Raw genomic sequence first — 14,363 nt, forward strand, 5'->3', positions numbered from 1 at the left:
AAAACCCAACGTCCTATAACCCTGAAACTCCAGAAGAATTGGAAACATCCCCCACTTTTTTTAATAAAAAATTCTTCCTTTTTTTTTAAAGCATTTTCTATTTTCAGAAAATAAAATTTTTTTTTTCAAAAAACACGAGGAAAAAGAACTCTGAACTTAAAAAGCGAGAAAACGGACTATGACACTATCCCTCAAGAGTACATGCATACCAGAAAGAATCCTTAAGAAAAGCTTAAAGTTACCAGTCTCAGCTTGGAGTAAAGAAAACCGACAGAGGTAGCAGTGGAGAAACAGCAATGTACTACCGCTTTGGCTTCACCAATCAGAAATTGGGACTATGATCTTGTCAGTATCTCATTTATGGTAACCCTCACAATGTCGGAAGGCTTTTGAACGTTAAAGTGGACGGTCATTAATTGGCAAAGGGATTGTTTTTGGCTTTCAGGTTGTTCCTCTGTTTTCATACACAAACACCCAATAAGAGAGAAAGGCATAGTTCCCAAGAGAGAGAAAAGGGAAAACTCTCAACCGAGAGAAAGTGTTTATAGTTGTTATTAGTCACTGAAAATTGGTAGTAACAAAAATTGGTAGTAACAATGAAAAATCATGAGTAGAGCTTGAATTGTATGTTCATGAAAATAGAGGTACACTTAAGTAGATTATCTAGTATTTCATGAAGGAAAACAGAGTAGAACTAGTATTTCACCATAAAAATAGGAAAAACTGGACTGCTCTATGTCATTTTATCATGAGAAAGAGATTTGATAATATTGGAAATGAATCCCTGGTTAAACAAGAATAATAACAAGAGATAAATCTATTCATTTGAGTCGTTTCTGCCATAAGTGGAATCTACATCCCTAGATTCAATCTTGAGTGAAATTTCTCCATTTGTATTTAGCATTTATTAAACTGGATTTGTAAACAGTAGCATTATAATCTTCTTATTCAAATTCACTTTAAATCTAAATAATAGAGAAAATAAGGGTCTAGTATTTGTTTAACTTGTTCCTTGTGGGATCGACCTGATATTTGCCCAAAACTCCTGTATACTTGCAGTCCAACGGGTAAAATTCGGAAATAAACTTGCATTGATATAAAAATCCCGTCAAGTTTTTGACGCCATTGCCGGGAAGCGGCAATATTAGGGTCTAATCATTTCTATTAATTTAGATATTTTCATTATTTTTATTTAAGTTGTTTATAGTTGATTTTGCATTAATTTAGTTTTTGACAATTAAAACTGCATAATTTCTCTTATTTCTATTTGTAGTGTATGCACCAAACATATCGAGAAGTTGCACCTTTCGATTCAGAAATTGAGAGGACATTTCGGAGACAAAGGAGACATATACCGCATCAAGAGAAACAAGAGATTTGGCAGCCGATAGAGGAAATTTTGATAGAGTTACCGTTTGAGCAAGAAATGGCGGAAAACGAACTAAATAGGCGAGTTCTACGAGATTTTGCTTTACCGGGAACACAAGGATCTCAAATTAGCATCGCAAGGCCAACGATAAATGCTAATAATTTTGAAATTAAACCATCACTGATTCAAATAGTTCAACAATTTCAATATAGAGGTAATGTTACCGAAAATTCAAATTCTCATTTGTCAACATTTCTTGAAATCTGTGATACAATTAAGTTTAATGGTGTTAGTGATGATGCAATTCAACTTCGATTGTTTCCATTTTCGCTAAGGGACAAGGCCAAGGTTTGGTTACAATTTCATCCTACAAATACTTTTACTACTTGGACTGAATTAACTAATGTTTTTCTTAATAAATTCTTTCCACCTGAAAAAACTATTAAGTTTAGAATGGATATAACTAGTTTGTCTTAACAGGAAGGAGAGACATCGTACGAACCTTGGGAGCGCTATCGGGAATTGCAGCAAAGATGTCCTCATCATGGTTTACCAGATTGGTTAATAGTCCAAATATTTTATAATGGTCTCACCTATCCAACAAAGACGCATGTAGATGCGACAGCGGGAGGAGCATTGATGGGAAAGTCAACCGAGAAAGCTCAACAATTGATTGAAGACATGGTTGCTAATAACTACCAATGGGCCAACGAACAAGATAATATAAGGAGAACCGCAGGTATGCTTGAAGTAGATACCTTGAATATGTTAAGTGCAAAGATGGATAATGTGGTTAAGATGCTTAATAGGCATGTTGGTTCTCACTCTAATCAAGGAGTAATGGTTGCATGTTGTACTACTTGCGATGGAAATCATGATGATTCTATATGTTCTAGCAGCGAACAAGTTCAATATCTCAATAATTACAACCGTCTATCCCAAAATAATCCATACTCCAGTACCTACAATCCAAGATGGCGTAATCATCTGAATTTTGAATGGAAGGATTAAAGGAACCAACAAAGACCAGTTAATTCACCGAATTTTCAACCGAAACAATCACTTCTGGAGTCCAAACTAGCTTGGGAATTGGCAAATGTATCAAATGATAAAATTGAAAAGTTAGCCAATGTCACTACTCAAAGGTTTGAAAGAATTGAGGGAATGTTGCAGTCCAATTAAGGCAAATAGTAAATGCAGTTAACAATCGCAACCAAGAGAATTTACCTAGCAAGACTGAGGTGAATCTAAGGGAGCATGTGAAGGCTATAACCCTTCGTAGTGGTAAGGAAGTAGGTGAGCCGGCTGTAATTGAAAGTGAGAGAGAATATGAAAGAAGAGAAAATAAACAGTTGAGTGAGTTAGGAGAGAATAGCAAAAAAATTAACGCGAACGAAAAGGTGAAAGAGTGTGAGCCACAAATTGAAGAGAGAACACCAATTCCTCCACCGGTGCCATTTTCATAAAGATTGAAGTTTTCGAGAAATGACAAAGAATTTGAGAAGTTTGTCAACATTTTCAAACAATTACATATTAACATTCCTTTTGTTGTACTATTTTGCAGATTCCTTCGTATGCAAAGTTTCTCAAGGAGATAATGACTAAGAAAAGGAAATTGGAAGATAGTGAGACTATTGCATTAACGGAGGAATGTAGTGCCATCATACAAAACAAATTGCCACCAAAGTTGAAAGATTTACGGAGTTTCACAGTTCCTTGCACTATTGGTAATGTAGAATTCTCTAAAACACTATGTGACCTTGGTGCGAGTGTTTCATTGATCCCTTTAACTGTGGCTAGGCAATTGGGGTTGAAAGAGTTAAAACGTACTAACATTTTCTTGCAATTGACTGACAGGTCTATTAGACATCCAATGGACATATTGGAGAATGTGCTTATTAAAGTGTAGAAATTCATTATTCCTGCTGATTTTATTGTTTTAAATATGGAGAAAAATGTTAACGTACTTATTATTCTTGGTAGACCATTTTTGGCCATTGCAGGTACTATAATAGATGTTAAACGTGGTAAGTTCAAGTTCCAAATTGGCGAAGAGGAAGTGGAGTTTGATTTGAGTAAAGTGGAGAAGTATCCCTCTTTTACCGACCATGTTTATTCTGTTGACATATGTGATGAACTGACATTAGAGATGAATCAAGTTAATCTTGATGATGATTCTCTTGAATTTTGTCTTAATGGTATAGGTTTACAAGATGAACAAGTTGAAGAAATAACTGAATTTTTGCAGACACAGATTTCTTCCAAAAGGAGCAATGCGTATGAGGAGTTAGGACTGAGTAAAGGGTTACCTCCACCATCGTGCGAGCAAACTCCACAGTTTGAGTTTAAGCCACTTCCGAAATACCTCAAATATGCATTTTTGGAGAAAAGGAGACATTGCCGGTGATTGTCAATGCTGTACTAGATGAGGAGCAATTAGGAAAGCTCTTACGTGATTTGAGGAAGTATTTAAAGACTATAGGATGGACAATTTCTGATATTAAAGGAATTAGTCCAACTGTTTGTGTGCACCGAATTTTGTTAGAAAAAAATTCTAAACCGGTGGTTGAAACTCAAAGAAGATTAAATTCAAACATGAAAGAAGTGGAAAGAGTAGAAATCCTTAAATGACTGGATGCAGGTATAATTTTTTCAGTTTCTGATAGTGGTTGGATTTCTTCTATTTATGTAATGTCAAAGAAAGGGGGGATAACCATAGTACGTGGTAAAAATGATGAAATGATTTCCTCTAGAGTTGTGGTTGGGTGATGAGTCTGTATTGATCATAGAAAACTGAATGCAGCTACTAGAAAGAATCATTTCTCTTTCTTTTCTTGATCAAAGGTAGAAAGATTGGTTGGATATAAATTTTATTGTTTCTTGGATGATTTTTCAGGATACAATCAAATAGTCATTACACCGGAGGATCAAGAGAAAACCAAATTCACTTGTCCTTACGGCACTTTTACATTTGAAAAAATGCCTTTTGGACTATGTAATGCACTGGCCACTTTCCAACGTTGCATGATGGTAATTTTCTCTGATTTTAATGAGAAAATCATGAAAACCTTCATGGATGACTTTTCTGTATTTGGATCTACTTATGATCATTGTCTTAACAATTTAGATCTAATTTTACAGAGATGTGAAGAAGCAAATCTTGTACTCAATTGGAAAAAATGTCACTTCATGATTTGTGAGGGTATTATTCTAGGGTACAAAATTTCTTCATAAAGTATTAAGGTAGATCAAACCAAGATAGAGGTTATCGAGAGAATGCCTCCACCTACCAATGTGAAAGGCATTCGAAACTTTTTTGGACACATGAGATTTTATTGGCGATTTATTAAGGATTTCTCTAAGATTGCTAAACTTTTATGTGAATTACTTGCAAAAGATATTGCTTTTCACTTTAATGATGAATGTTTATTTACTTTTAATAGGTTGAAGAAGGAACTTGTTTTCCCACCCATAATAGCATCACCGGATTGGAGTTTGCCATTCGAATTGATGTGTGATGCGAGTGATTTTGCAGTTGGAGTTGTTCTTGGGCAAAAGCATAATAAGCAACTTCATGTCATTTATTATGCAAGTAAAATGCTAAATAAAACTCAAGTAAATTATGCAACAATAGAGAAGGAATTGCTAGTGGTGATATTTGCATTGGATAAGTTTAGATCGTATTTAGTAGGATCTAAAGTCATCATTTATATCGATCATGCAGCACTCAAATATCTCTTAAATAAGAAAGATGCAAAATCTCGATTAATTCGATAGATTTTATTATTGCAGGAATTTGATTTGGAGGTCAAAAATAAAAAAGGATCCGAGAACTTAGTCGCTGATCATCTTTTTAGACTGAAAAACATGCCTCAAGAAGACCATTCATCCATTAAAGAAGAATTTCCATATGAGTTTTTAATGGCAATTCAAAAGTCACCATGATATGCTGATTTAGTTAATTTTGTAGTTAGTGGAGTGATACTGTTGATATTGATCCCTATCTTTTGATATTTACAAAATAAATGGATGATACTAATATCTCTTTAAGATATATTTTTAGTTTTGAAGTTATTTGATTCTACGAACAAGTGCAATTGAAATAAGACAAAAGTTGCTGAAAGTTGTCGGACGCTTGTGATGATAGTACCGAACGTCCGATAATCATTGCACAACTTCGGACGCATGTTTCGGACGTCCGATAGGATCCTTCGAAGTCGACAAAACTATCGGACGCTGAATATGTCTCTACCGGACGTCCGATAGAAACAAAATAATTTCTTAAATCTCTTTGTTTGCTGTCGGACGCACAAAAAGCTTTCACCGGACGTCTGAAAGAATTGAAGAAAATCTCTTGAACTCATTGCCTGCTGTCGGACGCATAAAACAGGGCTATCGAACGTCCAACACTCCAACGGCTAGTTGACTCTTCAGCTACTTTCTATCCGTTGGAAGCATTAGTGAGGCACTTTCTTGATCCTATATAAATAGTGGTTGGTCAGATACTTCAAACAACTTTTGCACACTGAAGATACAAAAAATCTAGAGTGATTTTAGTGAGAAAATACTCTTCAAGGAAGATTTGTAGTCTTAGTGGTGTGAGGTTCATTGTAAGCTTTTCATTTGTGAGTGAATATTTTATGAGTGTAGCTCTGTGAAGTTTGTCCTGAGGAATAGATCCTTTGTACACAAGAGTGATTGTAATTCATCAACTTGAAAAAACTTGTTTCAATTAATCTACAAGATCAAGAGGAGTTGGGTAGTTAATTGGTTTGCAATTTTTTCTTTTTTATTTACTTATTGTTACGTTTGTGATCTTTATATTGTTTATCTCTTCCACTTGGTTGTCTCCGATCCTTACAATTGGTATCAGAGTTTGGTCTCCTTGAGATTAAACTCAATCGGCTTATGAGTAAATGACAACCAATAATGCCATGTTTTTGAAGGACATTCTATCATTAAACCACCTATATTTAATGGGTCAAATTATGTGAGTTGGAAAGAAAAAATGATCATTTTTTTACAATCAATTGATATTGAATTATGGTTTATTATTAGTGAAGGTCCATATGATGCCTCTCTTATAGATGAAAATACTCATAGATGTAGACCAAAAATAAGAAGTGAACTGACTACCGTGGATAAAGTTCATCTCACCTTAAATGTAAAAGCCATGAATGTGTTATATTGTGCTTTAGACTCAAATGAATCTATTAGAGTCAAGGGTTGCAAGTCAACTAAAGAAATTTGGGACAAACTTAGAGAAATTCATGAAAGAAGTGAGAATGTGAGAGAACAAAAGAAATCTATTTTAGTTACAAAGTATGAATCGTTCAAGATGGAATCTCATGAAAATATTAATGAGATGTACTGTAGATTCAACGACCTCATTAAGGACTTAGACGTGCTGGAAAAGGAATACTCTCTAGGTGAAAAAAATAGAAAAATTTTGAATGTCTTGTCCAATGATTGGAAAAATAAAGTGACTGCTATTGAGAAAACTAAAGATTTGAATACTATGCCTATTGAATCACTTATTAATTCTCTGACCTTTTATGAGTTGAAGTTTAAATCCAAAGTGCAAGAGGAAGAGGATGCAAAAGCAAGAAGGAGTATTGCTTTAGAGGCATCTCAAGATGTGGATGATTCTGCCTCCCTAGATGAAGAAGATACGGAAACTGATGATAATGATCTAGTTCTCATCACAAAAAGTTTCAAGAGAATCCTAAATAAACGAAGGTTCAGAAAAGGAGGAAACATCAACTTATTCCCAAATCAGTTCAGCAACACAAGAAACAAAAGAAAGCAAGAGTACAATAAAAAGTAAACTGATAAATGCTATGAATGTGGCCAACTTGGACACTACATGAGTGAGTGTCCAATGAAAAAGAGAAAAGGTGAAAGAAAACCCAAATTCAACAATTTTCAGTTCACATAGAATGAATACAACTCCGATGGTGAAATTGTAGAAGAAGAATCTGCTCAATTGGCTTTCATGGCCATTGGAGATGATAAGGTAACATTTTCTAACTATTAATTTGAAAGTGACAATGAAACTGATGATGATCTTGAATCTTTCATTATAAAATTGTATGATAGTTTGAAAGAATCTTATGCTAGAAACAAGGAATTAAAACATAAAATTAGTTTTCTTCTTCAAGACAATGCTAATCTTTTTCAACAAAACAAAAAATTGAAAGCTGAAAATGATTATTTCAAAAAGAGTGAGACTGCTTTACACTTGGAACTTGATAGAAAAACAAAATTTCGTGAATTGTTCAAAAAGGAACAAGGTGATTTGAAAAGAAGAATGGATGGTCTAAATGAGTTGCTCAAACACAAGACACAAGTCTGTTTTCAAAAGAATATGTTGAATTCTAATTCCAATGAATTTGCTATTTATAAGAGAAGAAAAGTATGATTTATTAAACCTGTTCATGTAAATAAGAGCTTGGTCATTTTAGTACAACTAAAACCGTAGCAAATATATGACAATCAGGATTTTATTGGCCTACTATGTACTGAGATGTTAGAAATTCGGTTAAAAACTGTGATCAATGTCAAAGAACCGGTAATATCTCAAGAAAGAATGAAATGCCTTTAACTATATATTTGGAAGTTAAGCTATTTGATGTTTAGGGTATTAATTTTATGGGACCATGTTCTAACTCATTTAATAATAAGTACATTCATTTAGCAGTCGATTATGTCTCTAAATGAGTGGAGGCCATTCCTTCACAAACTAATGATGCTAAGGTTGTACTTAAATTTCTTAAACGGAACATATTTTGTAGGTTTGAAGTCTCAAAGGCAATTATAAGCGATGAAAGTAAGCATTTTTGCAATAAAATTATTGATACTTTGTTGCTTGAATATGGATGTAGGCATAAAAAGTCACTTCTCTATCATCCTCAAGCTAATGGCCAAGCAGAGTTGGCCAACAGGGAGATTAAAATCATCCTAGAGAAAAATGTCAATCGATCGAGAAAGGATTGGTCAAACAAGCTCGAAGATGCTTTGTGGGATTATAGAACGGCATTTAAAACGCCGTTGGGAATGTTTCCATATGAGTTTGTTTATGGGAAAGCGTGTCACTTACCTGTAGAAATAGAACATAAAACTTATTGGGCCATTAAAGTTATTAATTTTGATTTTAAATCTGCAGGTGAAAAGAAAATGCTCGAACTAAGCGAATTGGAGGAATCGCGGTTAACCTCGTATGAGAATGCCAAAATTTATAAAGAAAAAGTGAAATTTTGGCATGATAAACACATTCTTCCTAAGCATTTTGAAGAAGGGCAAAAAATGTTATTGTTTAACTCAAGACTTAAATTGTTCCCTGGAAAGCTTAAGTCTTGATGATTCGGGCCATTTGAAGTGGTTCGCATGTTTTCTTATGGAGCAGTGGAAATAAAAGGAAAAAAATGGTGCCCCATTCAAAGTGAATGGTCAACGATTGAAGCCTTATTTGGCCGGAGAGAGGGTTCCTAAAGGAGTGATTTACTCCTTAGGAAACACATTTGAAAATTAAAGAATATTGAGGAAAGTCGAGCTTAACGACTTTAAACAAGGTGCTTGTTGGGAGGCAACCCAATATTAATATCATAATTGTGTGTTTTTCAAGTATTTCTTGTATTTTGGTTTTATTTGGCTTTCTAATAATAAGTATTTTATTGATTTGTAGGGGGATACCGGAGTTTCAATGTTTATCCTGGAAGTGCACTTGAAGAGTGATAGTTAAAAAGGGAAGTTTATATATTGGATTTTGTTTTAAATGTCTAAATTTCTTGTTCCTATATCCAATGTTGAACTTTCATGATATTCAAATGAGTTTCGGTGATAACATGTTTGTATATGCTCATTAATTCATTTGATGTACATTTTATGCCTAAAAGTGCTATCTTAGTGTAAAAGTGCCAAAGTGATCAAAGAACCTTACCCCTCGATTTGCAGTTTAGATATGTTTGATGTGTTTTGAGAGGTTGGATTTAGTATTTAGAGTATATTACACTTGCGAGGGGTGTTGAAAGTGCTAAAAAGTACATCATAAGTGTAATTTGGAATTTGTCGAAAAAGGGGTAGAAATTGAAAAAATTGTAGTTTCTCCAATTAATGCAGAAACGAACAGATCCGAGCTCGGATCCGACACAATCCAGTCGGATCCGAGGGCTCGTCTATTCTTCTGGTGAGGCAGATTCGAGACCATCGGATCCGAGTCCTGATCAAACAGATCCAATCTCGGATCGGTTCGCGAATATAGGCATCGGTTCTGCCATTTTCCAAATTTCTTCTCTTCTTTCTCACCAAAACCCTACCCTCCTTCCTTCAATCTTCCATATCATCCGTTCATCTTCCAATCTTTCATCTTAAAACATCCCCAAGCCTCTTGTGATCATAAACCCTTAACAATTTCGCATCAACAACATCAATTTAGGGGATTTTGATCATTGAAACGGAAAAAGGGCCGAACTGAATTCTTGCAAATTTGAGCCACATTTGGACTGTTTTCTTCTTCATTTTTGCAGCATTAGCTTCCTTTAGCATCACTCTACACATTTAAGGTAACAATTCTCAACTCTATTGGATATTTTACAACTCCCAATTTTCTTTTTTTTTTTTCTCATTTTTGGCATATTGAGGTAAATGCATATATGTTGAGATGTCTTTGTATGATTGTGCTAAATTGTATTAGTATATGTCATTAGAACTATTTGTGTGCTTAGAATTGAGGGAGTTGCTACTATAGTGATATTGTAGAATATTGTATTTTCTCAATTACTAAATTTAAGCACTTTGAACCTTTTGCTTGCAAATTTTTTGTTTCTTTGAAATAATTGCACTTATTTGGAAGAAATGGAGCTCAGTTGTAAGTAATTTGGTGATAATGTGTATTTAGTATAATGGAGTGTTATCTATTTCATTGGGGAATTTGCTAGACATTGAGAATTGTGTAAATTAAGGATGTTTTTAGTAATGCATATGGTGATGTTGTGTTAAAATGATGTTAAGGCTTAAATTTGTAGCACATTGTCTTTGATAGTCCATTTTACTTTGAAATGTGATTCTATTCTTGCAAATGACTTTAAATCTCAAACGTTTGGATTTATCATGTGTGTAGTGATATCCTTATTGAAAATAAACATTTTAAATGTTAAAAGGGGATTTGAGAAAGTGTTAAGAAGATTATTTGCTTGTAATTGTGATTGTTGGCAGGGAGTTTTGTCCTTTTTTTCAAGGGGAAACTCTGCCGAAATTTTTTCAAATCATTTTTAACATTGTTCGATGTGTATTTTCAAGGGATTTAGAATTCTTCTAATGTTCGTTTGATCTTGTTTTTGATATAGGCACCATGGTTCGCACAAGACGGGCTCGTGTTCGCACTCATTCACCTTCTTCAAGTGAAGAACGTACTTCTTCGGTACCTGAGGAGTCCCTTTCCCCCGTCGAAGAGTCTCCCTCACCCGAGTCACCGCCTCGCTCACGACGAAAGAGAGCATCTACTAGCCATGAGGAGCCACCTCCGGACTATGATACCACGCGATTCACTTCACTCGAAAACTAACACTGGTATGAAGTCGGATTGGACAAGGAGATCATAATTGAGAAGCATCTGGTACCCGAAGTGGACAATCATTACAAAGTGTCTACGGCATTTGGTCGACTCGGATGGGCTAATATTCTGAAGTTGCCACGGCATTACTACTCAGACTTGGTGCGGGAGTTTTGTGCCAATGTAGAAGATAAGCAAAGCCACAATGCCAATTTGATTGTCTCTTGGGTTCGAGGCCAGAGGGTGGCCATTCATCGGGAGACCATTGCACGGCATATCAAGCTCAAGGATGAGGGAGTAGACGTGATGCTGACCAAGGAATTTAAGGTGCGTGATCCTTGGCAAATCGAAGAAGCTGTATCACACCTTAAGGGACAATATCGAGATAGAGGTAGTTCGAAGAAGAAGATCGTCTATGCCGACTCCTTTGAGGCTCGGTTATCATCTCATCTTCTATCTGTTTGCCCATAATGTGATACCCAAGAAGAGTGGCAAACGCGAGCTGAGAAACAGCGATATCTACTTCTTGGACAAGATGATGCATGGTGTGGGCCGGCAACTGACTGGTATTCCTCTGGCCAGTATCATTATCAATTACATCCGGACCACAGCTTGCATGAGGGCCTGCGAAACCTGTTTTGGGTTCCCTCACCTTCTTTCCGTCCTATTTGAGAAGCTCAAGGTTCCTCTTGGAGCTGAGCCAGCCCTTGTCACCAAGGCCGCTGATGAGGTCAATACCCAATTGCTTGGATCTTTAGGCGTTCCAATAGACTTTGGCGCTTCTTTGGTTCGAGACGTTAGTGAAGCTTCAACTTCCGCTCGGCCTCCACCCCATCCTTAACCACGGTCGGACGCTCAAGAGACTGAAGCATAGCCGCCCCCATCTCTTCCTATTCCGCCTCCACCACCGCTTTCTAGGTCTCGGTGGCAAGAGGTTCTTACTGCTATCTGCTGTATGGAGACCCGACTAATGGAGCGGATTGACCAGCAGGAGCGCGTTCTCTCAGAGAGGTTGGAGCGGCATGATCGCTGTCTTCGTGCATTGGAGGACCATTTTCAAATCCGCCGTTCTCCTTCATCGATTCCTGAGCCAAAAGGCGAAGGCAAGCAAGAAACTCATGTGGAGGGCGGAGGAGAAGAAACTACTGAACTTGGCAGCCCCTCCACTTAACTTGCCTTGTTTAGTTTTTATTTAGTTTTCCCCTTTCTTTTGTTATCTTTGGTTGCACTTTTGTTGCTTGATTGTTTAATTAACTCTTTTGGGACCATCTCACCCCCCAATGGTTATGTACTTTTCCCTCCTGCAGACTAGTAGACTTGGGATGTTCGTGATGTTCGAGATGTTCGAGATGTTCGTATCCACTGCGGGATGTCTATCTGTCCTTGTTTAGGGGAGTACTGTTTCTTTACCCTCTCACATTGAGGACAATGTGATTATTAAGTGTGGGGTAGGGTTACTGCATGAGTAGTTTTTATTTTTGTTGATAAATGCTGGAAATGGCTGGAATTGCCTGTGGAAATATATATTATTGTGGGTTGTTGGCAGGGAGTTTTATGTATTTATAAGGGAAACTCTGTCAAAATTTTTTCAAAATCTTTTCCAAAATTGCACTATGACCCGAGAACTTATGATGAATTGTCAAATTTTCCCTAATGGTTGAACAAATTTAAATATGTTTTTGAAGAATTCATTTCTTTCGTGATTAGTGATTAGTACTATGTGACTCTGATAAGTGCACTTTAGGAAGTATATTTAATAAAGTAGGGACAATTATGCATTTATTTCTATTTTTAATGAGATCTCTCCCTTCACTTTGATTTGCAAATAGGTGATTCATAGAGTAATTGGTAATGCTTTTTTCATGTCCATAATAATAGAGGGTTATATACATATATATATATGTATAAAAAAAATATATATTAATAAATAAATAGAGCAAAGAAAAAGAAAAGAAAGAGCAATATAGTTGCACCGAATACTTAAGTACTAAGTAACCGGAAATCTTCATCTAAAAATATCGATTTTCACGTAAAAAGGTACTCGGAGTAAAAAGGTGTTGTTTTTACCTTGATGTGTAAGTGCTGAGTAACCGGGGGTTTTCATCTAAAAGTGTCGACTTTCGTGTAAAAAGGCATTTGCAATGCTCAAGTGTCGGTATTTAGCATATATTTATGATACCCTTTTGTAGTAAAAATTTGAGAAAAACAAATGGATATAAAGGAAAGTATTACGTTGTACCTATATGAGTCGGTTATTTGCATAGACAAGTTAGGGTGAGAGAATGATTTGAATGTAGTTAAATTTTTGTATAATTGTTTCCCCTTTATTTACTATAATGAGTATTGAGTGCATTTAGAAGAATTGCATTGTGATTAATAGCCAAGTTGTGAGAAGTGAATTTGAGAAAGCATATTTTCTATTTTAACACTTGAACTATTGTTTGAGTGGTTTCGTATATTGCTTGAAGACAAGCAATGATTCAAGTGTGGGGGAATTTGATAAGTGAATAGTTTACATATATTTTGTATGGTTTTGCATGAGTTTTTGTCAGAATTTTAGAGGTTCTTAGCGATACTTAAGATCCTCTTTGTGCAAATTGCTTCAAGTGTTGTTTAGTGATCGGAACTTGCAAAATGAGTAAATGAATGCATAAACATATTATATTTTGTAGGTTATCAATGCACGAAATACTTACATAAGATAAAGGAGAGGCAAGGTGCTAGTTGGAGGACAACGGATAAGTGAAACAAGGAGCGAAGATTGAGCAAACGAGAAAAGAAACAGAAGATAAAAACATGAGAGATGGATCCGAGCTCGGATCCATCCCCATCCGAGCCCTCGCCTGATCATCTGGACCAATGGATCCGAAGTTCAGGTGATCTGAGCTCGGATCCATGTGAAAATAGGCTCGGATCCTTAGGATCCGAGCTTGGATCATATGTTTAGGTCTCGGATCCAGGGCTCGGATCTGCCTTTCTCTTCTGCAAGTGGCACAACCGTTTTTCTCACTTTTCAGACAACTTTCCAACTATCTTGGGCGAGAGAATTCGGTGGCACATGCTTCTGCAACAAAAGGGAAGACAAAATGAGTTAACAAAATCTTTGTTGGAATCATGAAGGAGAAAAAGATACTTTCCACCACCTTTTATGTAGAGAAGCAAGGAGAAACCAGGGGGAATATACGTAGTTAGTTTTTCTTCTTGAAAACAATTTTCTCTCTAGCTAGAAGTTCTAGAGGAAGCACTTGAAGATTTCACTTGTAATCATCTTGCACAAGACATAGCAGAATTTGGAGGGTTTCACCATTAATTGGCTAAGCTTTTCTTTATCTTTCTTGTACTTGTACTTAATGATGTTTTACATTAATAAACTTGTGAATTTGATTGTTATATCATTCATGAGTAGCTAAATTTCTTTATCTAGAAAGTAGATGAAACTTATGG

General features: G+C 35.8%; 1 non-coding gene across 1 annotated transcript; it reads right to left on the minus strand.

Annotated features, from left to right (window-relative positions):
- Positions 1 to 1,813: 1,813 nt before the first annotated feature.
- On the minus strand, positions 1,814 to 1,920 carry LOC140013934 (small nucleolar RNA R71). The gene has a single exon (XR_011820786.1). It is a non-coding gene; the product is annotated as a small nucleolar RNA R71 (small nucleolar RNA).
- Positions 1,921 to 14,363: the final 12,443 nt, after the last annotated feature.

Source organism: Coffea arabica, chromosome 8c, assembly GCF_036785885.1.
Source record: "Coffea arabica cultivar ET-39 chromosome 8c, Coffea Arabica ET-39 HiFi, whole genome shotgun sequence".
Classification (NCBI taxonomy): Eukaryota; Viridiplantae; Streptophyta; class Magnoliopsida; order Gentianales; family Rubiaceae; genus Coffea; species Coffea arabica.